This window comes from Elephantulus edwardii, unplaced genomic scaffold (assembly GCF_000299155.1).
Source record: "Elephantulus edwardii isolate Elephantulus edwardi_28Jun2011 unplaced genomic scaffold, EleEdw1.0 scaffold00206, whole genome shotgun sequence".
Classification (NCBI taxonomy): Eukaryota; Metazoa; Chordata; class Mammalia; order Macroscelidea; family Macroscelididae; genus Elephantulus; species Elephantulus edwardii.
In genome coordinates this window covers 1920399-1946282 of record NW_006399956.1, presented here as the reverse complement: position 1 = coordinate 1946282, position 25884 = coordinate 1920399, and positions in this window count along the sequence as shown.

The following is a 25884-nucleotide window of genomic DNA, read 5'->3' as shown; positions in this document are numbered from 1 at the left end:
AGAGACACCATTGCTCTTCAGTACTTTAGAGAGGTCTCTAACAGCAGACTTTCCCATCGCAATACGTCTTTTTCTTTTAAATTCCTGGCTGCTGGTGCCAAGAGTGTTGATTGTGGAGCCAAGCAGACTAAAGCTGCGAATAAATCTCTTCACCATCCATCCTGATTCAGAATTCAATTCATAACAGAATTCTAATCCCTATACCTGAATAAAAAGTCTTGTTTAACAATAAGATTTTCCATTTTATGTTAATTGCAGTATACTAAGTAGGGTGGATTCTAAATATAATAATTTCTGAATTACAAAAAGTGTACAATAGACAGAGGGATATACACACACAAGAGAAATAAGGTTCTTTGTGCTATGCATCTAATTGTTTCCCCTTAAAATGCATATATATTATGACATAAGGTAGAAGCTAGGTGAAGGTAATCTTTGATCCCACTAAACTGCATAGTTATAGGAAGATTAGAAGATATGCAACTCTCCCTACCCCCATCAGAACCCTAATTTGATATAAGAGGAAATCTTTTAGGTTGTGGGCATTAATGCCTTTTTTCTCAGTAGAGATAAAAGGAGAGAAAATCAAAACAAGGGCTGGGACTCCTAGTACCACAAAAAAAGTAATTGCCAGAGTGAAGTCTATATTTCAACTTTCCATAAATTAAATAAATTTTTCCAAAACAACTATGAGATATCATCTCACCCCAGTAAGAATAGCAAAATTTAACAGAACAGCAAAAACAAATGCTGGTAACATTGTGGAGAAAGAGGAATCCTTATTCACTATTAGTGGGAGTGTAAAATGATGCAACAGCTATGGAAGGATGGTGTTTTTTCAAAAAGTGGAAAATAGAAACACCATTTGACCCAGCAATTCCACTACTGGGAATATACCCTGAAGGAACCATAACCACCACCCAAGCAGATACATGCGTACCCATGTTTATTGTAGCTTTGTTCACAATAGGAACGAGTTGGAAGCAACCCAAGTGCCTATCAACAAACAAATGGATAGAGAAGCTCTGGTATATTCATACAATGGAATACTACACTGCAATGAAAAACAGGAAACTCATTAAATACTATACAAAATTGGTGACCCTGGAGGACATTCTGCTGAATGAAATATCTCATCCACAAAGGGACAAATATTGCATAGGGCCACTGTTGTAAAAGGGGACTGACATGGGGTTGAGGGAAGATTGAGAAGGAGAGATAAATAATGTATACTGCATTGAAACAGATGAGGGAGAGAACTGTTTAAAAGGGATATATAATTAGGTACTATTGTCATGACAGGAGTCCAGAATGAAGGCTGAACAGTGGATTGGACTTGGGGAGAGGGACTGTAAAACAATGAAAGAATTTTTCTTTTACTTTTCAAAGAAAAGAGCAAATTGGGGGTAGGGTGGGCAGGGAGAAAAGTGCAACAATGAATGAATGGAAACGATAAGTCTCTGTAAACTTTCATTAAAATTAATTTAAAAAAAGAATAAAAGAAGAATTGATAGCATACCACTTTTGAAATTGAGACTCCTGTTTTTACTTACTTTATACAAAAACATTCTTCTTCTTGTTGTTGTTATGTGCCATCAAGTTGCCCGTGATTCAAAGCTACCCTATCTATATATACACTAGTTCTGAACCCTGCTCTATCCTGAACCAGTCTCACTGGCTCTGACACATCCAGTCCCATTGTCTCAGTCACTGTGTCAATCCATCTCATTCAGGGTCTTCTTCTCCTGGACTGGTCCTTCACCCTTCCAAGCATGATGTCCTTCTCCAATGACGGGTCTCTCTCCTGGCCATGTGTCCAAAGTATATGAGACAGAGCTTCAAATTCCTTGCCTCCAAGAAGGAACTTAGTTTCACTCTCTCTAAGAAGGACCTATTTATTCTCCTAGCAGTCCACGATGTGTTCAAGACACTTCTCCAGCACTACAACTCAAAAGCTTGATTCTTCTTCTATCATCCCTAGCCATTGTCCATCTCTCTGAGGTATAGCTAGTAATTATAAATACCATAACCTGGATCAAGTGCACCTTTGTCTCTAGACTGACATCACACCTCTTTAGCACTTTGGAGAGTTCTCTGACAACAAACTTCCTCAATGCATTCTTCTTTTGATTTCCTGACTGCTGATGGTGAGAGTGACTGAAAAAGAGGGGATAAATGATGTATACTGCATTGAAGTAGATGAGGGAAAGAACTGTTTAAAAGGGATATATGATTATGTACTGTTGTCATGACAGGCGTCCAGAATGAAGGCTGCACAGTGGAGTGGAGTTGGGGGGAGGGATTGTATAACAATGAAAGAATTTTTTCTTTTACTTTTCAAAGAGAAGAGAGAATTGGGGGAGAGGGGTGAGCAGGAGAAAAGTGCAACAATGAATGAATGGAAATTCTAAGTCTCTGTAAAATTTCATTAAAATTAATAAAAAAGAGAAAAATGGGCTTATCTGACAGTGAGATTTAAATTAGAATGGAGGAAAACTACGTTAGGTCTACTATTACGAAAATTAAAAATATATACTAGAAGACTCTAAGAAAATTAAATTTTTCTTAGGTGACACTTTCTTAAGAGATAGGAAAGGGACGCTGGCGGCTCAGTGGTTAAAGCATTCCACTGCTAACCAAAAGGTTACTGTTTGAACCTATCAGCCATTCCTGCAAGGTCTGCTTTTGTAACTATTTATAGCTTGAGCATCGTAGGGTTCAGCTTTACTAGGTCCTCATGACTGCTGTGAGTTGAGATTGACTCCATGGTTTGATTCTTCTGTGGTGAGAGGGGGAGCTAAAGTGTTACTATTGTTAGTTGCCATCAAGACAACGCTGACTCATGGTAACCTCATGTGTATCAGAGTTGAACTGTGCTCCGTGGATTTTACAAGGCTATGACCTATGGAAGAGGTCACATAGCCTGTTTTCTCAGGGTCCTCTATGACAGTTCAAACTATCAACTTTTTTACTAATAATTCATCTCACATTACCTCTTTATGCCCTGGGGTGGAAATAATCATTTGCATCACTCCAGGCATCCCTCAAAATGGTATTATAAGAATAAGAAGACAAATGTCCTCAGAAAAGTTCAGTATGTTTACTGCAATGAAAAGTAAAAGGCACTTTGACGATAAGATGAAAAAAAGAAATACAATTTTTCATTTTAATTGTACAATTATAATTTTATGTTGAAAGTTAAAATATGTAAGATAGCAGAAGACATTATTTTCATAAGTCCTTCACCTAATTTATAATATGATTCCATTAATTTTCAAGTTCTAAATGTTGTTAGTAAATAATGCAACACCTAAGTTATGCTTATCTGAAAACTGTGGTAAGTACTTTGAAGATTTCTATTGTGATGCTTGATGTGCATGGGATTGGCAGCGTTTAAAGGATTCTGGCCGGCAGCTCATCATCTCAGGCTGTGCATTCATTAAATTTGAAACGAGGCAGGTGAAAGATTCATTTTGAATGGGACATATCCAGGAGAACGAGCAGGCTGGTCCAGGAGTTGCTGCTGGGTGCCTTTGAAGAGTGGTAGCACACCCTCTCCTAGGTAAGAACCGACTATGTCAGCATATGGTGTTGGAGAACACACATGCTCTCTCTTGGTGAAACAGAAAACAGCCCGTGATCACCTAAGTCGTCCAAATGGAAATTATCCTATAATCTCATCCATCATTGCTTAGTTCGAACACTGTACAACTCATTTCTTATTCCTGAGCGTCTGTATATGATTGCAAGAGCTGCTGCAATATTTAGTATGGCAAGATGGAAATGCTAAGTGGTGCAAAGACAAAGCACTTAATCTGAGATGATTACAGAACACTGAAACTTGTAAAGTGTTCTCAGAAATAAATAAGTTCATGGGATAACTTGAGGCCTAAAAGTTACAAGATTGACAAATAATGGGATTTGTCTATGTTTTCTGAGGGCATGGTTTTCATGGCAGAGAACATGGAATTCTGAAGCTTTTCTTACCTTGCAATAAAAGTAACACTTGAAACTGATTTTTAAGATTAATTTTCTTATTTCTCTTTTGCTAGCTTAAAAAATCTCTTTGTGGGACTGGCAGGTAACCTAGTCAGAAAGAGAAAGAAATAAGCAAAGATCTTCATTCCTCTGGGAATTATGGACCTAAAAAGTAATTGAAAAAGACAGTTTCCTTTCTTTTTCTTCTTCAAAATCACCATAAAGTGATAATGACCTCAGGAGTCTACGTGTGTGGCCCATTTGATGTGGTTTGGGCCTAAGGAAAAGCTAAAGGCTAAATGTATTTTAAGTGGGCTAAACCCAAGATAAACACATCTCTGAGGTCATTATTTCCATTAGCTGACAGCGTGTATACAATATTAAAAGCACTGTAAAAACAATATACACTTTTCCAATGTTTTTCTTTCAGAGGTCAATTATCCAGACCCAATTTCTAATTTTTATTCCATACAGGAAGTAATATTTAAACTAATAAGCAAACAAGTAAGCAAACAGATAGTGATTTACATAGTTGTTTCTTGAGTTCAGTATCAGTAAGTACTATACACACAAAGCTACTTTAAACAAGCCACAGAGGGTAAAGACAGTGCATGCCACAAAGAGCAGACATGCAGTGAGGGCTTTAGCAGATAGTACAGCAATAACATGCACCCTACCTATTTCCAAAATGGATTTCAGGAGGCCGACATAATGCTCAATATGAAATGAAGCACCATTAAAAGCTCATTTTTCTTTTTCTCCACATCTTTATACACTTAAAATGGTCTGTGGTAAAGGGATTTTGCATCATAACTGGTGTGGTCTCTTAAAAATCAAGAGCTATTAGACAAAATTTAAAAAACACTCCTTTTTTTCCCTCTAAACTGGTGGTTATGTATAAATATAGTTCTAGAGATCCAAAAGCCATGATCCCACTTTATATGTAAGATTTATGTGAAATCTCTAAGTCAACAGTAAAAATAAGGCCAAACAGAACTGTTTACTCATTTATGTGGGTTTTCTGTATTAAGCAATGTCCTTTCATACATCTCTGAATCTCTACAGTACACTTCCAGTCTTAAAGATTTAAATGATTCACACAGCTCTAAAATGTAGCCTAAACATGAATTTAAAAATAAAATGCAGCCTAATGATCTTAACAACCTCACGCTTCTCCTTGAGCAACTAGAGGGTTATTTCAAGAGTTTCTCTGCTAGTCATTTCCTTGTTTGTGTTTTCTTACAAATTATAAAGGAACTTACCAATTTTGACAAAATTTCTTTTCTTTCTAAGATACTATTTAAGCTCATTCTATTTGTGGCTGAGTCTGTAATTTGCCAGAAAATGCAAGATAGATATCTCATCTCCAAAGCAACTCCTTGGATATCTGAATGGCTGAAATGGTAAAGACTGAAATAGCCAGATATTGGAGAAGATGCTTTCATAAGTCACTGGTGGAAACATCAAATGGCACAACCATTATTAAAACTATTAGGCAGTTTTCACTAGAGATAAATGCACATCTAACTCATAATAACCTCATGAACAGATATGAACCTTGCCCATCATGTGCCCTCCTCACAATACCTGACACGCTCAAGCCCATTGTTAAAGTCACTGTGTCAATCTGTCTTATTGAAGGTCATCTTCTCTTTCTCTGACTCTCCACACTTCCTGGAATGATGCTTCTTACCACGGACTTTCCCTTCTAACAACATGCCCAAAGTATGAAAGGATGTGTCACCATCCTTACTCCTGCAAACATGTCTAAAGCACGTGGAAGGAAGTTTTGCCATCCTTACCTTTAACAAAGCACCCTGGTGGCACTACCTCTAAGACACATTTGTTTTTCCTTTTGATAATTCATTAAATATCCAAGTATTCTTTTTTGTCTTCACAATTCAAAAACATTTCTTCTTATTGAGCCATCCTTATTCATCATACAGCATTCATATGCTTAGGAATAACTTGCCAGGCATACAATAGTCTTGAAACGGACATCTTTGCTCTTTAGAAAGACCTTTGGAAAGGTTTTTTTTATTATTACTATTTCTTGACTGCTGTTACCATGAGTATTGACTAGGAAGCCAAACAGAAGGAAATTATAGAGAACTTCAATCTTTTCTGCTTGTGCAATGATGTTGCCTATTGGCCTATGGGTAAGGATGGTTTGTTTTCCCAAAGTCGAAATGTAGTCTTTGATCTTCTGTGTTTCAAGTATTCTTCGCTTTCAGCAACTAAAGATGTGTCATGAGCATAATTCAGGGTGTTAGGAGAGTCTTCCTTCAATCTTGATGTCATTTTTTTTCATGCAATCCATCTTTTGAATGGTTTGCTCAACATGAAGATTAAATGTTGTTTTGATGAGCTGTCTAGAAAGAAATGAATCATTGCTAACCCTGTCCTATTGTTAGATGCTATAAATCTCACACCTAATTATCATAACTCATTGCTGTGGAGGTGGAACCAATTTATAATTGACCCTACAGTGTGTTTTCAGGGGCTGTAAATCACACAGGAGGAGATTGCTTTTTTCTCCCATGGACACCTGGTGGATTTGAACCACTTGCCTTGAAGCTGACACCACAACTTCTTACTCACTAGGTCACCATGGTTTCCTCTTATGAGGATTAGTGTGGGGTCAAGATTGGTGAAATATCTATCAACAATCTGCGTTATGCAGATGACACAACCCTACTTGCTGAAACTGAGGAGGACCTGAAGTGCTTGCTGCAGAAGGTCAAGGACTGCAGCCTTCAATATGGATTGAGGTCCAGTGTCAAGAAGACAAAAATTCTCACCACTGGACCAATTGGCAGCATCAGGATGGATGGTGAAGAGATTGAGATTGTTAAAAACTTTAGTTTGCTTGGCTCCACAGTCAACACTCTTGGCACCAGTAGCCAGGAAATTAAAAGACGTATTGCGATGGGAAAGTGTGCTGTTAGGGACCTCCCCAACGTACTGAAGAGCAATGGTGTCTCTCTGGAGATTAAGGTGCATCTGATACAGGCCATGGTCTCTGCAATCACTTGTTATGCATCAGAGAGTTGGACAATGACTAAGGAGGATAGAAAGAGAATTGATGCCTTTGTGCTGTGGTGTTGGAGAAGAGTATTGAGGGTGCCATGGACTGCTAGGAAAACAAACAGATTTGTCCTGGAAAGGGTTAAACCGGGTGGCTCCTTGGAGGCAAAGATTCTGAGGCTCTGTCTAACATACTTTGGACATATGTTGTAAGGAGGGACCTGTCCTTTGAGAGGGACATCATGCTTGGTAGGATGGAGGGACAGTGCAGGAGGGGAAGGCCCTCTATGAGGTGGATTGATTCAGTGACTTGGGTAATAGGGATGGGAATGTCAGAGACAGTGTGATTGGCACAAGACAGAGTAGAGTTTAGGGCTGTTGTACATAGGGTCCCTATGAGTCGCAAGTGACTCAATGGCACATAACAACAATATAAATCTCATGGGGGTGGGAGGGAGATGTTGCCTATTTTTCTTCCACAGAGCCACTGCTGGATTCAAACCATAAATTAAATAGGTATAGCAAAAAAAAAAGAAGGGGGAAAAAAACCAAAAACAATCCTGGCAGACACCTTATCTAATTTTAAAGCATGCACTGTTACCATGCTTTATGGAGACAATAGCTTCTTCGTCTACTTACAGGTTTTGCATAAGCACAATTAAGTGTTCTGGGATTCCTGTTCTTCTCAATATTAGCTATAATCTATTATGATCCACATAGTAAAATACCTTTTCATAGTCAATAAAACACAGACAAACATCTTTCTGATATTCTTTGCCTACAGCCAGGATCCAACCAATACCCCTCATGCATGGCACAGACTCTTCTGAATCTAGTTTGAAGTGCACTGTCAATATAATGTCTCAGCCTTCTTGGAATAATCTTCAGCAAGATTTTATTTGCACATTTTATTGTTCTATAATTTCCATATTTTGCTTTTAATGTCAATGAATATTGATCTCTTCCAATCAGTTGGCCGGGTAGTTACCTTCAATGCAGCTTAAACTCCTTCCTTCATTACCATTGGTTGTCAATCATATCCTACTTCCTGAAATGTTTCAGGGTAGAACAATTCTTTTTAGGTACAATGACTCTGTGTCTTCCTTCTATCTTTTTTTTTTTTTGTAATGTTTCCTATACCAATGAAGATTTTACCCATACAGTCTTTCAATGTTGTCAATCAAGGCTTGACTTTGTTCTTCAATTCTTTCAGACTGAGAAATGTGGGGCATATTTTTCCCTTTTGATTTTTTAACTCCAGCTCTTTATTGTGATTTAATACTTTGTCTTCCTGAGCTGCCCTTAGAAACCTCTGTTCACTTCTTTTGCTTCAGCATTTCTTCCCTTAGTTTTAAGCATTTTATGTTTTAGTGCAATTTTCACAGCCTCTTCAGACATCCATTTTTACTCTATCCTTTCCTCTATCTTTTTAATGATTTTTTGCTTTCTTCGTGAATGGTACCATTGGTGTTCTTCCAAAACATCTGGACTTCAATAATTTAAGTTCAATGCATCAAATCTCTTCTTTAGATGGTATTTAAATTCAGATAGGATAGACTTGAGGTCATATTTTGGGTCTTGTTTACATGTTTTAACACCTATATTATTTCCCAGCAATTATACTCCTAGGTTTGTTCCTAAATGAGTTAAATGAATGTCTACAAATAGATCAGAAGAAAACTTGTGGCAACAATAAAAATTGCCATATGCTTCAATATAGATTATTCCTTAGATATTCTACAACATAAAAAATTTTAACATAAGAGTATGTACTGTGTGAGTCAAGTTATACAAATTCCAGCAACAGAAAAACTAATCAGTGAAGATAGAAGTTAGATTAATGGTGACATGTTGAGAGATGGAGCATGGACTGAGAAGGAGTATGAGGCACCTAAATACTTAATAATGAAAATGTGTGTTTTAATTTAGATAGTAGTTACACAAAGTAAAAAAAAAATGGAAAGGAAAATATTTCTTACAAATTGTTTTCCAAGTTTCTTATAATGACTAAGGATAATAGAAGAAAAATTAATGTCTTTGAGCTGTGATGTAGGAGAAGAGTTTTAAATATACAATGGACTGCTAGAAGAACAAACAAGTTCATCCTGGAGAGGATGAAGCTGGGCTGCTCCTTGGAGGCAAAGGTTCTGAAGCTTCCTCTGACATACTTAGGGCATGTTGCAAGAAGGGACATTTCCCTCCTTCTAGGAGAGGGATGTCATGCTTGGGAGGGTGGAGAGACAGCATAGGAGAGGAAGAACCAAATGAGATGGATTGGTTCAGTGACTGGCATAATGGAGGTAGGTGTGTCAGAGACAATAAGATTGACACAGGATAGAGCAGGGTACAGGGCTGTTGTACATAGAATTGCTATGAGTCGCAGGTCACTTGATGGTACATAACAACAACTAATTTCTTAGGCCTTAATATAAAAACTAAGGCAAAATATGTGTGTGAAATTTGAAGAACTATGTCACTAAGGATGACATATGTTGTTGTTGTTGCTGTTGTTGCTGCTGCTGCTGTTGCTGTTGTGAGGTGCTGTCGAGTTGAGCATGACTTACAGCAACCCTAAGAACAAAAGATCTGAACCCTTTTCTGTCTTGCGCCATTCTTATTCTTCCTGACACACAAGAACCCATTGCAGCAGTCACTGTGTAAATCCATCTAGTTGAGGGTCTTCCTCTTACTTGCCGACCCTCCACTCTTCCCAGAATCATGTCCTTCTCCAAGGAATAGCCCCTAAACAACTATGAGATATCATCTCACCCCAGTCAAAATAGCGAAATTTAACAGAACAGCAAGCAACAAATGCTGGCGAGGTTGTGGAGAAACTGGAACTCTGATTCACTGTTGGTGGGAGTGTAAAATGGTGCAACCCCTGTGGAAAGCAGTATGGCGCTTTCTCAAAAAGTTGCAAATAGAGATACCATTTGACCCAGCAATTCCACTACTGGGAATATACCCTGAAGAGACCATAGCTGACATCCAAGCAGATATATGCACACCCATGTTTATTGCAGCTTTGTTCATAATAACAAGGAATTGGAAACAACTGAAGTGCCCATCAACAAACGAATGGCTAGAGAAGCTGTGGTATATTCGCACAATGGAATACTATGCTGCACTGAAAAACAAGGAACTCATGCAATATTATTCAAAATGGTTGACTCTGGAGAACATTATGCTGAGTGAAATATCCCAGTCACAAAAGGACAAATATTACATGATGCCACTGTTGTAGAATGGGACTGTCCTTGGGGTTGGGGAGAGACTGAGTAAGATGGGTTCAATAATGTATATTGCACTGAAACAGAGGAGGGAGAAAACTGTTTAAAAGAGATATGTGACCAGGTATTTCTGTTATCACAGAAGTCTAGAGCGATGGCTCCATGGTGGAGGGGACCTGGGGGAGGGTTTGTAAAACAATGAAAGAATCTTTTCTTTTACTTTTATATAATTTTTGACTCATGTACTTATGACTTGTTAGTTAAATTTGTGTCTTCTAGGTTGCAACCCCCCCATGATACATCTTCAAGGATATGAACACGTACGGCTAAGCACAATTAACAACAGTGCATCTAAATTCCAAAATCAATCTCCATAATAGTCTATGTGTTTCCTACTGCCAAAGGGGCCCTTTAGAGTAGTGAGAGAAGATCTTCACCCTGAAACCCACAGCGTCCCTTTTCAGCAGGAAGTAGCTAAGAGAATACGCCATCCCTTTTTCCTTATGACTCAGGGTGAAGTCTCTCTCAGGGAGGAGTGATAGGGAATGGCAAAGGACACACTGACAAAGGAGATTAATCAGAACTGACTTTGACAAGCACTGTGGCAATTGGACAATTAAAACAGACATTCAGATGGCGGGGGAAGAAGAACAAACTGGGGAGGAGGGTAGAGAGAATGGTGCAGCAATGAAGGAATGAAAACCCAAAATCCCTGTAAATGTTCATTAAAACTAATAAAATTTAATAATAAAAGAAAAGAAGGAAAAAAAGGAATAGCCCCTCATAACAACATTCCCAAAGTATGTGAGTAAAGCCTCACCATTCTTGCCTCTGAAGAGCACTCTAGCTCTATGAATACTAACAAAAGTATGACATATTCCCAGGGAATAATGATACTATATTACTAAATCAGTTTCCTTTCTACCTGGAAGGATTAGCATGGGAGATTACAAACCAGAAAATAATGCTATCAATAAATAACAAAATCTCAAAGAATTTTGTAAATATTATGGTCAATCTGAAGACATCTGAGGTTGGCTTGGTGCTACTTTGGGACATAATCTCATATTTACAATGGCAATACTGTATACTCCTCTGCCATAGGGATTTCTTTGTAGAAAGCTTTGAGAGAAAAAAAACAAACTTCACTACAAAATGTCTTGGAAGAAACTTCTTGAAAATCAGCAATATTAACCCTTAGGGAATAAAAAAAGGAGAAATATAATTGCATCTGACTAGATTAACATTCCAGGATTTAAAAAAGGACCAAGAACAGGAATTAAGAAAGATTAAGCCTTATTCTTCCTACTTTTTGAGAGAGAGAGAAAACTCAACATGAGTGAGATATAAATCTTCCTTATTTTGTGTATAACTAACATGGTCTTTATCACAGTTCTCCACCTAATGAACAATGAGAGGAAAAGGCAACTTCTAGTCCAATTTCAAAACTTATTCTGATGAAACAATTATTTGAAAACAATTTAAACTTGTTTTTGTTGGGTTTTAGGAGTACATAATATATGGGGGGATAAAGCCATTTAAATGTTCTTACACAGTGAGTCTATGACTATATCATCCTGAGTACACTCAATCGTGTCTGATCTTAAGCAGTAAGCAGGGTCAGGTTTGGTTAGTACTTGGATGGGCTATCAGCTGGAAATACTGATTGATGTAGACTTTGGGGAGCTCTAATGACCTTGTTGATAGGGAATTGATGGGTTGCCAGTCCAAAAGCAAGTAGTTCCAACTTAAGAGCAATTCTGGAAGAGAAAGACAGCAATCTCCTCTCATGTAATTTACAGCCTCTGAAAACCTATGGATGGTCAGCTATAAGTTTTGACTCAACAACAATGGGTGAGTGAGTCATACACAGTTACTGGATGTGGTAAAGGAAGAAAGAGCACAAATGACTTCCTGACAGTCAAGTGAGAGCCATAAGATTTAAACAGTGACCCTCTGGGACCGTCCTGGTCCCACTTGTATTAGACTGGATTGAGATCTCAGTCTTATCAGTTGGGATTCTTCTGATATCACATGGTTAATACATGGTTAATACATTTACAAGTCATCCTTAACTGGTTCCATCAGGAGTAAATAGCCTCTCAGCTCTTGCTGGCTATCTGGACTGCAGAATCTCTGCCAAGTCCTTCGTTCTATTTTATTAGTCAATCCTCAGCTCCACGGCAGGTCTGCTATACTTTGATTCATTGCCTGGGCACTGGGGAAGAAGAATAAGATCAAAGAACAAACAAATCTTGTTTCATATACCACTTACCATCTTGACTAAACTGGCCACTTCATACTAAACTGCAAAGAAGTCTAAGAACCATTTTCCTTGGTGATTAATTTCATAAAACATCATAAATGGGAATGATTGTAAAAAGCACAATGTGAATAAAAGATAATGCGAAACACAGTGTGTAAGAACTTTGTAAATAAACTAATAAAATGACTTTTTAAAAATAAAAACTATTTTCCTTAATCAAAGCCCCTTCCATTCATCTGATACACCTCTTTCTCCGATTCAAAGTTTGTTGTGAGTTGCTCTGGAGTGGATTGCAGTGCATGGCAAACCCATGTGTCAGAGTAGTATTGTTCCACGTGGTTTCCAAGGCATCTTTATGATACATGTGGTTTCCAATATATCTTTATGGAAGCAGGTCACTGTGTTTTTAGGTGGGTTCCCAAAAAGTAGCTGGTGTGTTCGAACCTCTGCTCTTTCAACTAGCAGCCTCCTACTTAACCACTGATAAACACCAATGTTCCTCTAAGAGAGGTCAAAGCTTACTGCCAACGAGTTGGTTTTGATTCATAGTTGACCCTCCACCAGAACTTTAAGATTGCAAATTACACAAGAGGGGATTGTCCATCCTTCTCGATTGGAGCCATTAACTGGTAGATTCCAACCACCGGAGATGCTGGACCTTTGAATTAGTGCAACTCGCTACAGACTGTGGCACCTGCACTCCCTCTGGCAGGCAGGGCAAATTTCAGCATTTTTAAAACACTCTTCTATGTGATTACTAAGAGCTGGAATCAACACCGCTGTAGAAGAATTCGTTTGAGATTTTGGACCTAGACTTTTTCTATTAAATCAGAGCCTAAGAAAATCCTTCTCCTTTTTGTTTTTGTTTTTCTTCCCCCTTACTTAAAAAAAAGCCCTTTTTAATTCTACTACTTTACTATGAAATCTATTTTGAACTACTTTTTATTTGTGGTTGTTGTTGTTGGTTGTGTGTTGTTGTTTTTTTCTACAAAGTCTCCATTTGCTCCCCCTACCTTGTACCCCCAGCCCAGCTAGTTAAAGGATAAATAGTGGTGGGGGAAGTTTTGCATTTAGAAACCAATTTTTGTTGTAAAGGCTTATCAAAGTGGTATGAGCCTGGCTTTGAAATCAGAGTCCTGGATTTTTTTGTATTGTATTCAGTAATTCATTGTCTCTGTTCAGACTTTCTACAAGATTTACTGCTGCTACCTAGAAGAAAACAGGACTACAAGAAAAAAAGGGGGAAAGTTCCAAAATTACAATCATCATCAGCAACCTCATCATCACTTTCCGTCTCCTCCTCCTCACAGCTGCTACTAACTAATCATTGAACTCCTATTATGTGCTGGTTGCCTTTGAAAGGGAAGCTCCAAGAGGTTATGTAACTTGTCAAAGTTGCTCTTCTTGAAAGTGGTCGAGTTAGAGTTTTAAACCAGGAACATCTACCTCCAAACCTATGCTATTCCCACTGCTTATTTCAGATTGTGAAACTGAAGGTCAGGAGATTTAAACCTTCTCAGGGCCACATGGCCAGTGCTCTTATCTGTGTTGCTATCTTGCTTCTCAACAGTGTGGAGCAAGGATTATCCCATATTCATTTCAATACTACACCTCGTACACCTTAAACATTGTGCTTAAACGTAAACTGTCATCCAAGAGTTTTAGCAGTAGGGAATTTAGAACTCTTTGCTCTCAACACATATGAACACTGAAGCAAAGCTACACAGCAAGAACCAGCTCTGAAATCTAGTTCTCCGGATCCCGTGAGACTTGCTCTTCCTCCATCCTCCCTATATCCGATCAATGTTTATTTGTTTTGCCCATTCTAGAGCTTAGGAGAAGAGAAACGTGAAGGGAAGAACAGGTGGTGACAGTCAGAATAGAGTGGGTGGACCAATTCCTGGGACTATGAAGAGAGAAGAAAGGGGCGTTGGCCGAGGCCCAAGAAGTGTCCCTGGAGACTTATGTCGGCAGGAATCCCTGCATCTCCACATGCGGATCCGAGGGAAGTGCCTGGCAGATTCAATCATACAGTGACTCAAATGTCACAGCATGACTATAGAGAAAGAATAATAGTGGAAGCATCCCGGCCAATTTTCAACAGAAGGGCTCAGGATAAGGAAGCTTAAGAAAATTGCTGAAGAGAATGATAATGACAATAATAAAAAACAAATAGCTACCATTTATTGAGCACTTGTGTGTCTGGCACTGTGGTACACACTTTACATATCAACCTGATGAAGTATAGTTATTATCCCCATTTTACGAAGAGGAAACTGAGGCGGGGTGATCCTGAGGGAGTTGCCCAAGGACACACAGTTCTTAAGCGACAGAGCGTGATGATGAACCCAGGTTTCTAACAGAAATCTGTGTAGCTCAGCACATACAGTAGTAGTAGTCCTAGGTATCCAGTGCTGCGGGGGTAGCGCAGCACACAGCATTGCCTTTTTTTCTCACAAACACTCTGCCAAGTGTCTGTTTGTCTCTTCATTTTATAGATGAGGCTAAAAAAAAGAAAGAGCCTGGAGAGACTAATTGTCCAAGGTCACACACTAAGTCAGTGACTGAGCCAAAATTCAAACTCCAACTGGTTTTATTCTGAAGTTCATTGTGAGGGTGGAAATAACTGCAGCACAAAGTTAACACGTTTGGTCACCGGAATATAGTTTTAGTGGAAATTATCATATTATTCATAACTAACTCCTACTGCGTTTGATACGCTGCCTGCATGCCAGGACTAAAGGCGCTGAAAAAAGCTTGAGTTTCATTTAACCGTTTTCCCTGCGAATGTTGAACCACCTCTTTGCACAACACTTACCATCCTACACAGCAACCGCAGTCACACATATAATCAACACTTTTCAAACAGAGATGGTCATTTCTCGTGATCTAACCCAGGAGCATTTTTAATAAGAAAAAGCATATTGCAAACTACAAAACATAACTTGTGGTAATAATTTGTGAAGCCTTTCTCTTTCTCTGGAAAATTATAGGAATTAGGGCAATGATAATCCAGCCCTATATAATAATCTCAAAGACTTCTTTTCCACTCATCCTTATCTTTCACAAACATTTCACTGAAAATTAAATAAATGTAATTCTTAAAAATATGAACAAATATTGCTACTCATTCATAAAAAGAGAAAGGTAAATTTAAAACATACTACTAACCCCTCTGGTTGGCAAAATATACTCTGATAGCTTAGTATACTGACAAGGAGATGGAGGACTATTACTCTCACACAAAAATACTAAAAAAAACATTGCCGCTGAATCAGAATCAACTCAGTTTTCTGAGGCTATAAATCTCACAGGTGGAGAATATCCATATTTCTCAAAGGAGTCATTGGTCAATTCAAACCACCAAAAAGGTGCTCCTCTTCAGTTTATAACTCTCTATGGACTAAGCCAGAGTATGGTAGAGTATGAATTCATACAACTTCTCTTACTGAGGCGAGGCACCATTAACCTATTTTTCTATTGACAGTGACCCCATGTGGCAGAATAAAAGTTCCCCATAAACTTTTCTTCACTGTAATTTTTATGAAAGTGACCATGGTACCCAGCAACAACTCCCACGAATTCACCGTGCAGACTAATTTACACAGTAATAAAATTATCTATTTACAGTAGTTTATTCTCCAACATTCATTACTGCCAGACAGTAGACTTTTACTATTGAAATAAATACAAAATCATAGATAATAACATCATTAATAATGATAAATAGTATTTATGTATGGGTCATGAATGATCGTCAACAAAATTTTACTTGCATGTGATAGTAATAGTTTTGTTTGGTAATTCCCACATTCTGTTGGATCACATTTTTTTGGAAACAGAAACAATTATGGATCTCTTCCAGTTGGTTGAACTGGTGCTGGTGCTATCCTCCAAATTTCCTGGCATAGCTTGTTAAGCATATCTAGGGCTGCATCTATTTGATATAACATGCCAGTTGACATCCCATCAATTCCTGGGGCCTTATTGTTTGCTAATACCATCCATGCAGCTTGAATTTCTTCCATATCACCATTGGGTCTTTATTATATGCTACTTCCTGAAATGATTTTTAGTAAAGTGATTCCATGTATTATTTCCATCTTCTTTTGTTCCTTCCTGGATCATCCAGCATTTTGTCCATGATATCTTTTTAGACTTGAATTTATTTTTCAGTTCTTTCAGCTTGAGAAATGCCTAATGAGTTCTTCCCTCCCTTCCCCACAACTCCAGCTCTTTACACATGCTTTTATTAAGACTGTTTTGTGTTTTGGGTCTGCTTTTTGAAATCTTCTGTTCATCTCTTTTACTTAGATAATTCTTCCTTTTGTTTAAGCTTCTTGACATTCTAGAGAAATTATTAGTCTCTTCTGAAATCAATTTTGGTCTTTTTATTTTCTCCCCTGTCTTGTACTGACTTTTTGCTTTCTTCATTGATAGCATCCTGAACATATATAGTAGCACACACTTATATCTGAATAAAATTTCTCTAGAAAAATAAACAAGAAAAAGTTAACATTTGTTGGCCTTAGAAAGGAAAGAGAATGTAAGGAGAAGTTTAAGAGTATGGTTACTGCATTATACTTTCGATTTTAAAAGATGGAATATATTATTCAGTTAAAAATGTTTTTTAATAAAATGTGACTACATTTTTTATTTAATTTTGCACAGTAGGTGAAATGCAGAATAGGTCAATTACAGGAAAAGAGCAATAGTGTACCATTGACACCCTTGGTACCTACAGTCAGGAAATCAGGAGACACATTGCACTGGGAAAATCTGTAGTTAGGGACAATTACTGAAGAGTAATGATGTCAGTTTGAGGACTAAGGCACATCTGATTCAAGACATAGTCTTTCTGGCCACTTGCTATACATCTGAGAGCTGGACAATGAATAAGGATTCAGAAAATGAATTGATGCCTTTGAGCTGTGGTGTTAGAGAAGAGCACTGAACATCCCAAAAGAATGGCCAAAAGAAAAAACAGATATATCTTGGATAGGGTGCAGATGGAGTGCTCTTTGGAGGCGAGAATGATGAAGCTTCTCCTCACGTACTTTGGGCATATTGGTTGTTGTTGTTGTTGTTATGTGCCGTCGAGTCATTTGCGACTCATAGCAACCCTGTGTACAGCAGCCCTAAACCCTGCTCTATCCTGTGCCAATCACATTGCCTCTGACACACCCATCCCAATTATCCCAGTCACTGAATCAATCCACCTCATAGAGGGTCTTCCCCTCCTGTGCTGTCCCTCTACTCTACCCAGCATGATGTCCCTCTCTAAAGACCTGTCTCTCCTTACAACATGTCCAAAGTATGTCAGATGAAGCCCCAGAATCCTTGCCTCCAAGAAGTAGCCTGGTTTAACCCTCTCTAGGATGAATCTGTTTGTTTTCCTGGCAGTCCATGGTACATTCAATACTCTTCTCCAGCACCACAGCTCAAAGGTGTCAATTCTCCTTCTATCCTCCCTAATCATTGTCCAACTCTCTGATGCATAACAAGTGACTGCAAAAACCATGGCCTGTATCAGGCAGACCTTAGTCTCCAGAGAGACACCCTTGCTCTTGAGTACTTTAAGAGAGGTCCCTAACAGCAGACTTTCCCATCGCAATATGTTTTTTTATTTCCTGGCTGCTGGTTCCAAGAGTGTTGACCATGGAGCCGAGCAAACTGAAGCTGTGAACAATCTCAATCTGGGCATATTGGTAGGAGGTGTTATTCCTTGGAGAGGGACATGACGTTTGGAAGGGTGGAGGGCCGGCAAAGGAGAGGAAGACCCTCAACCAGGTGGATTGGCACGGTGACTGCTGCAATGGGCTCTGGTATGGCAGGAAGTGTGAGGCTGGCACAGGATAGTATGGGGTTCAGGTCTTTTGTTCAGAGGGTCACTGTGAGTCATTTTATTTGATGATATCTAACAACGACAATGATTTGTAATAGAATATTTCCAGATTCTTATTTTCTGGAATGACTTACAGTCTTTCTCAATTTCTAATTGGAATGGTAAACAAATAAAAACAAATGAAGAAACACAAAAGAAATCTGCTGTCAAGTTGGTTTTGACTCTTACATAGCAAAGGGGACCATGGCATAGCACGAGTTTTCTGAGGCTGCAATTCTTGACAGAAGGACCGCCATTTTTCTCCCCATGGAATTGCTGGTGGATTCAGACTTCTAATCTTTCAGTTTATAGCCCCTTATATTATGACACACTAAACAACATGCCTCTGGAAACTCTATGAACTTTGATAAATGATGATAGTTACAGAAAGGCTTCAGGCCTTTTGTTCATAGGGTCGCTATGAGCTGTGCACAGCTTGATGACAATCAACAACAACAACCCTAAGTTTATGATGTCTTTAAGGATTTTTTTAGGTTTTGCTTTGCACACAATAAAAACTAAAACCCCATTGCCCTTGATTCAATTCAAATGATAGCAATACTACACAGCCAATTTAAAAAGGGCTGTAAATCTTTACCAAAGCAGACGTCAAGATATTTTCCCTGCACAGCAGATGGTAGATTCCAACCATCAATCTTTCATTTGACAGTCAAGCACTTTAACCATTGTCCTACAAGGACTCCTTTGCATAAAACAGTGGTCTGAAATGTGTTCACCTCTGACCATGTTCTGTCTGATCACTCTCCTTAAATAATGCATCATAGAAAATGCTAAAATTGTGCTCTTCCTTGTAAAAATGGCTCTAGAAAAGTTTTTGATGCTTTAAATGTTTCCAAATGTTAATTGAAGAGCACAGCAGCTGTACCAAGTCATAAACAGCACATCTTCAGGACAAATATTCCATCTTTTATGGAATGGCATTTCCCACAGCTTCATGAAAATGAGAATAGATAGAAACTAAATGTCTATTAAATCAACAAACATATAGCTCATGTTTTCTATTAGAAATGAACTTAGTAGAATGGAAATAAGTGACCAGTAAAATAAATAAAATAGAATCAAACCTATACAAAATCATAGTATGATATCATACATTGGCTAAATAATCTTTGAAGAAAACATGAGTAGTCAATGAGTACAACAGGGATATTATACCAATAAAGAAAATGCTCTTTGAGCATTGTTTGTATTTTAAACTAGTTGGTACTAGGAAAATTAACAAATAGGTAAGCCACTTCACATTTGGGTAGGACTTAATCTGAAGCTAGTTGTTGTTATTAAGTACTGTCAAGTCAAGGACAACTCATAGTGACACTATTAACAAAAGTTGTGAACCCTGTTGTATAAGTATAGTTGCTTCTCTAAGTTAATAGAGTTTCCAGACGCATGTTGTTTAGGAAGTGGATGCCAGTACTCCTTCCAAGCCTGTCCTAATCCGCAGGCTCCACCAAACACTGCCCACTATAGGTAACCATTATGGTATTTGACACAACAGTGTCATAGTGTTTAGCATCACAGCAACCTCAAGTTACCTCAGTACAGAAAATTGACAGACTAGTGCTGTACGACTTAGAAGAATGTTTGTCCCTAATACAATTAAAACTAGGACCAAGGGCCCAACCACCTTTTAAATACAAGGCCCTCCACCAGGTCCTTATGGGTTCCAAATGAGAAGGCTCCAGCTCTGTTATTAAATATTTATTAAAATCCTACAAAGATTCTCACCACTGGGCCAAATGGCAGTATCATGATAGATGGCAAAGAGATTGAGATTATTCATAGGTTTAGTTTGCTTGGCTCTACAATCAACACTCTTGGTACCAGTAGCCAGGAAATAAAAGACAAGTTGCACTGGGAAAGTCTGCTGTTAGAGACCTCTCCAAAATACTGAAGAGCAACATGTCAGTCTGGAAACTAAGGCGCACCTACCTGATTAAAGTCATGGCCTTTGTAATTACTTGCTATGCATTGGAAAACTGGACAATGACTAGGGATGATAGAAGGAGAATTGATGTCTTTGAGCTGTGGTGCTGAAGAAAAGTATTGAATATACCAGGGACTGCTATAAGAACAAACAAGTTGATCCTAGAGAAGGTTAAACCAGACTGCTTCTTGGAGGCAAGGATTCTGAAGCTTTGTCTGACCTACTTTGGACATATTGCAAGGTGGGGCCAGTCATTGAAGAAGGATGGAGAGTCCTTGAAGAGGGTAAAGGGACAGTGCAATAGAGGAAGACTCAGTGAAATGGCTTGATTCTGTGACTGGGATAATATGGGTTGGTGTGTCAAAGACAGTAAGATTGGTACAGGATAGAACAGGATTTAGGGCTGTACATAACAACAATAACAACTCAACTATCCAAATATAAATTAGAAAATTGTATAAAAAATTTTTTTAAGTAATTATGTATCTGGAAGCTCTGGTAGCCTAGTGGCAAGAAGCTGTGCTGCAATCTCTAAGGCACACTGTTCAAGGCCACCAGCTGTTCCACAGGAAAAGGATGGGTAATCTCCTCCTGTGCAATTAACTGCCTCTGAAAACCTGCCAGGGGATCAGCTATGGGTCTGTTTCGACTCTATGATGCACAACAATTATGTATTATATCATTTTATGGTTTAAATCTATGATATTCAAAATGTAGTCCATAGACTCACAATATTAGCATTAACTGAATATAAACTGGAAATGCAGACAGCACTGAACTTTGCATAGACAGCCAAAAGAACAAACAAATATGTATTGGAGAGGGTGCAGTCAGAGTACTCTTTGGAGGCAAGGATGATGAGGCTTCACTTCACATTCTTGGGTATGTTGTTAGGAAAGGCTATTCCTTGGGGAAGGATATGATGCTGGGAAGGGTGCAGGGTCTGAAAGAAGAGGAAGACCCTCGACAATGAGGTGAAGTGATGTGGTGACTGCCACAATGAGCTGAGTGAGTCAGGAAGTGTGAGGATGGCGCACGATAGACAGGGTTTAGATCTGTCGTTCATAGGGTGAATATGAGTCTTACTCAAGAGCACCTAACAACAACATTCAGATTACCTTATTATAACATGCATTTTTAAAAAGAAACATCCCTAAGCAATTCTTATGCACATTAAATTTTGAGAAGCACTGACAAAAAGCAAACGCACAAAAGGTGGACAGATTCAGATTAAAAATATAACTCTGACATTTAGCTCCACAAATTATCAAATTACATAACCTCAAAACACCAATGTTCTCATTTGTTAGATGGTAGCTGGATTGATTTAGTGATTGGAGTAATGGGGGTAGGTGTGTGAGACACAATAAGATTGGCACAGGATAGAGCAGGGTTTAGGGCTGTTGTATATAGGATCTCTATGAGTCACAAGCAACTTGACAGCACATAACAACAACAATCATAATATCTGACTTTTACTGTTGTTGTTGTTGTTGTTATGTGCCATTGAGTCACATGCGACCCATAATAACCCTATGAACAGCAGCTCTGAAGTCTGCCCTGTCCTGAGCCAGTTTCACTCATTCTGACACACCAACCTCCATTGCCCAGTCACTGTATCAATCCATCTTATCCAGGGTCTTGCTCTCTTGCACTGTCCCTCCACCCTTCCAAGCATGATGTCACACCCTAAGGACTGATCTCTTCTAACCACATGTCCAAAGTATGCAAAATGGAACTTTAAAATACTAGCCTCCATGGAGAAATTCTGTTTCATCCTTTCCAAGACAGACTTATTTCTTGGTGGATCATGTTATGTTCAAGACTCTTCTCCAGCACCAAAATTCGAAGGTTTGGATTCTTCTTCTTTAATCCTCATTGTCCAGCGCTCTGATGTATAGCAAGTAATTGAAAGACCTTGGCCTGGATTAGGCATACCTGAGTCTCCAGACTGACGTTGTTGCTTTTCAGTACTCTGAAGAAGTCCCTAATAGCAAATTTTCCCAATCCAATCCATCTTTTGATTTTCTGACTGCTGGTGCTAAGAGTGTTGACGGTGGAACCAAGCAAACTGTAATTGTTAACAATCTCAATCTCTTCTCCATCTTTCATGGTGCTGCCAATTTGCCCAGTGGGGAGAATCTTTGTTTTCTTTATGTTGAGCTTCAATCCATATTGAAGACTACAGTCCTTGACCTCCTGCAGCAAGCACTTCAGATCCTCCTCAGTTTCAGCAAGCAAGGTTGTGTCATCTGTATAACTCACATTGTTGATGAGTCTTCTTCCAACCACATTCCTCCTCATAAAGCTTAGCCTCCCAAATGATCTGTTGTTCTGCATACAGCTTGAAAAGGTATAGAGACAGGATGCTTCCCTGATACAGTCCTTTCCTGATTTTGAACTACACAGTGTTTCCCTGCTCTGTTCTGAGGACTGCTTTTAGGTCCAAATATAGGTTTCATAAAAACACAATCATGAATCAAGTGTTCTGGGATTCCCATTTTCCTTTAAGGTTAGCCACTATTTGTTGTGATCCACACAGTCAAATGCCTTTGAATAATCAATGAAACACAGATAGACATTCCTCTGGTATTCTTGCTTTCAGCCAAGATCCATCTGATATTGACAATAATGTTTCTAGTGCCACAACCTTTTCTAAACCCAGCTTTTATATCTGGTGATTCTCTGTCAACATACTGTACCAGTCATTTCTGGATAATCTTCAGCAGGATTTTGCTAGTGTGTGATATTAACTGAGATTAAGCGTGGAAATTACCAAGCCAAGAATTCAACACCACATAGGTCTTCCAAGAATGTGAATTTTCTTCCTCTACTTTATTTCACATTTTAAAGCAAAGAAAAGCTTTTTATAAAATTTTTAAAATATAAATAAATCATAGAAAACCCACCAGGTTTAGGACTCCTTAGATCACCTAATAATATTATTGTGAACTAGGTTTTAGTCTGTATCTGAGCCAAATTACTTTGATGATTCTATTAGCTCACACTGAAGCCTATACTTTATATGGCTAGCGTTCAGCAACATACTATAGACCACACTTTAAAATATATATATATGTGAATAATAAGAAGTCTATCATTAATGTTACAAAAAAATTCAAATTGCATGTCCTGCTGAATCATTTTCACATGCAAAGAACTGCCATATGTCAAAATTTAGAAGCAAGTTTATATATAAATAACTATTTTTAATCTCCCCAGTAGCATAATGATTTAAAAATGTTGCTTTTATCTATGTCTACCTTAGAGTTGTTGTTGTTGTTATGTATCTTCAAGTTGCCTGCAACTCACAGTGACCCTATGTACAACAGCTCTGAAGCCTCCCATGTCCTGTACCAGTTTAACTGACTCCAACACACCTACCCCCATTGCCCAAATTACTGTATCAATCTATCTCATTAGCAGTCTTCCTTTTTTGTGCTGTCCCTCTACCCTTCCAAGTAGATGTCTTTTTCCAAGAACTGGTCTGTCCTAGCCACTTGCCCATAAAATGTGAGATGGAGCTTCAAAATACTATCCTCTAAGGAGAAACTTAGTTTCACCCTCTCCAAGACAGACCTATTTGTTTTCTTGGCAGCCCATGGTACATTCAAGACTCTTCTCCACCATCACAACTCAAAGGCATCAGTTCTTCTGTTGGTCGTAGTCATTGTCTAACTCTCTGATGCATAGCAAGTAACTGCAAAGATCATGGCCTGGATCAGGCACACTTTAGTATCTAAACTGACATCATTGTTCCTTGGTACTCTGGAGAGGATCCTGATAGCAGTTTATCCCAATGCAATTCATCTTTTGATTTTCTGACTGCTGGTGCCAAGAAGGTTGATTGTGGAGTCAAGAAAGCTCTTAACAACCTCAGTCTCTCGTCCAGCTATCATGGGGCTGTCAATTGGTCCAGTGGTGAGAATCTTTGTGGAGTTATTTTTTTTATTCTTTTCACCTTATTGGATGGAGTAGAACTTCTCTTAGCTCATAGGCTTTCCAATACTGTAAATCTCTAAAGAAGCAGATTATTTCATCTTTCCTCACACAGAGAGAGTAGCTGGTAGATTCAAATTACTAGCCTTTCATTTAGTGACCCAATACTTAACCCATCATGCTGCCAGGGATCATTCAAGAACTCACAATACTAAAATGATAAAGTCTAACATATTCTACACCTATTGCACACCAGCTCTCGTGCCAGTAACTGTGTTAGATTATTTGCATATCAACCGCAAAATTATGTAAAGAGAAATTTACACTATTTTGAGAAATTATCAACACTACCAAGGAAAAGATACAAAGTTGATGGAGAAACTAAAATGTCTTTCTGTGCGGTAAAAACGTAACAGGCAAAAGTAACTGGCTTTGTTCCCATCCACTCCTTCTCCAAACCAGTCCTTAGGATTCCACAGAAATAACAAGAAGGCCAATGCGTTTGTTAAATTAATAAAAAAACTGAGAAAGTATTTCTGAGGTTCAGGAACAAATACAGCCTGGAAGGGAAGAGAATTTGGCTTTGCTGATCAGATTAGTGCAGGAAGAAAGCTATTTGTTTTACCTCACAGATTCTGAATGGATTACTGTTCGTCTAATTGCTACATAAAATAGTAACTATTGCAGCACAGGCAGTGACTATGAAGTAGACTTGGACATTCAGTGAACCTAGTGGAAGCAATGATTCACCATGATCAGATTTCTTCACACATCGCTCTTTATTCAAGAAAGCCATTGAGTTGATCCCAATTCATTGTAACCCTGTAGGACAGAGTAGAACTGCCCTTTTGTGTAAAATAAAGCTGTAAATCTTTATAGGAACACACTGCCACATCTTTTTTCCCATGGTAAAGATAGTGGGTTTGAACAATCAATCAGCCTTTTGGCAAGCCCACCCACCCACTGACATCACCTTATAGTGACCCACTATTGGCTATAAATCTTAACAGGAGCAGACTGTTTGTCTTTCTCCCGTAGAACAGCTGATGAACTTGAACTGCTTATCTCTCAGTTAGCAGCTTACTCCACACCCCACCTGGTTAGTGGTGAGTGCTTTTAATCACTGTGCCACTAGGGGTCCTTCCTCTCAGTGAAAGGGCCAAGTAAGTACCACTAAGAAAATGTCCCACAAGAAAGATAGAATCCAGGTCATAAGCTTTTCAGCGTGAGGAACTCTACCCCAGCTCTTGAAAAGTTTACAACTTAAAGTTGGGTTTTAAACCTTCCTCCAGTACAATCACCAAGAGAAGTGGTAAACATCTTTAAGAAAAAATTAAAAAAAAAAATAAAATAGGCGTTTGAAAGAAAAGTATGGAACCTTTTGTGGAGTCAAGGGTTTACTTTTACTTTTCCAAAAGGCTTTCCTATCCCTTGATATCCCAAGACTTGTTGTTGTTGTTATGTGCCATCGAGTCCTTTCTGACTCATAGCGACCCTATGCACAACAGCTCTAAACCCTGCTCTATCCTGCGCCAACCGCACCACCCCTGACACACCCATCCCGATTACCCCAGTCACCGAATCAATCCATCTCATAGAGGGTCTTCCCCTCCTG